This window comes from Otolemur garnettii, unplaced genomic scaffold (genome assembly GCF_000181295.1).
Source record: "Otolemur garnettii isolate 467f Iridium unplaced genomic scaffold, OtoGar3 scaffold00369, whole genome shotgun sequence".
In the NCBI taxonomy this organism is placed as follows: domain Eukaryota; kingdom Metazoa; phylum Chordata; class Mammalia; order Primates; family Galagidae; genus Otolemur; species Otolemur garnettii.
The window spans coordinates 18,495-20,132 of NW_003852764.1; positions in this window are offsets into that span (position 1 = coordinate 18,495).

Sequence of the window (1,638 nt, forward strand, 5' to 3'; positions counted from 1 at the left end):
ACCTTGGGTGTATGTGACTGGCACCTTAGCGACTTGAGCCACAGGCACTGAGCCATAGATGCCTTTTTAAAAAAAAATTGTTTGTTTGTTTGTTTGAGACAGAGTCTCACTACATCGCCCTGGGTAGAGTAGTGTGGCATCCCAGCTCAGGGCAACCTCCAACTCTTGGGCTTAAGCAATTCTCAGCCTCCCAAGTAGCTGTGACTACAGGCGCCCTCCACAATGCCCAGCTTTTTTTGTTGTTGCAGTTGTCATTGTTTAGCTGGCCCAGGCCGGGTTTGAATCCGCCAGCCTCGGTGCATGTGGCCAGAGCCATAACCACTGTGCTACAGGTGCAGAGCAGAGACAGGTATTTTAAATGATTTGTGCCAGGTCTGCTAGCAGTCAGGTGGAGGAAAGGAACTCAGTTGTCCCTTTTGGTCCCCTGATCAGGTCAGTCTGATTTTATGCAGATAGAGAGAAAACCCTTTTCAGTGCTCTCTGATTATGAATGGCCTTTAATTCAAAATATTCTTTACGTTAAGTAGTCATATTTTGTGGTGAAATTTCCTTAGCTCCTTAAGCCCCCAGACTTGGAAGCCATATTAGAAGGGGTCTTCAACTAAATACCTTCTTAGTGCCACCACCTTTTCTCAAGCCTCTTTCCTTAAAGCTGCAGAAGAATTCAGTTAATTTAGATGGAGGCCAGCTGCTCCACACAGGGAACACGGGTAACAAGCATGTCTCTAAGGATAAGAAATGCTGCTGGCCTTGGGGAGAAGAGAGTGGAACAGATAAAGGTCCTTGAAAGAAATAAGGAGCTGAAAAAAGATTAAGGCTTCTTTAGGAAAGAGAGGTCATTACAGAACAAAAGAAGTTAAGCACTCCAGAGTGGGGCTTAGAATAGCAAGCACCACAGGCCCAGGCCCTGGAAAGCAGAGAGTATTGTGGGGGTGGGGAAGGCCTGCAGGTTTCAAGAAAGTTAGGGAGGAAGGAAAGGGGCCTAGGGGTGCATAATCCACACTGTAGCTGCTTCTTAGAGCTGCAGAGCCCGGATGTGTCTTTACTCCCAACAGTCAGGAAACTGATGTAAAAGTCTTCAAAATTAATAATAAAGCTAAGAGACCTAAGAGAGTCGAAGTGGCTCACACCTATAAGCCTAGCAATCTGGGAGGCTGAGGTGGGTGGTTCTCTTGAGCTCAGGAGTTTGAGATTAGCCTGAGCACGAGCTAGACCCTATCTCTACTAAAAGTAAAAAAATACTAGCCGGGCGTTGTGGTGGGTGCATTTAGTCCCAGCTACTCGGAAGGTTGAGACAAGAGGCTGACTCCAGCCCAAGAAATTGAGGTTGCTGTGAGCTATGATGATATCACTGCACTCTAGCTAGGGTGACAGAGTAAAACTCTTGTTTCAAAATAATAATAATAAAGCTAAGATATTAACCCATTTAATTCTTTGACAAAAACAAAAAAGCAGAGCTGAATAGTAGTTGTAGTGGTAAAGGAAGTCAAGATATTTTACCCCAAAATATATTTCTTTGACATATCTTGAAAGGACTGTTTGGATAAGGGCAAACAGAAGTAGCCCTGCAAAACTGTCTTTGGGGGGGGGATTTGCATCTATAGAGAACCTGCAAGGACACAACCGGGTCTTCCCCAG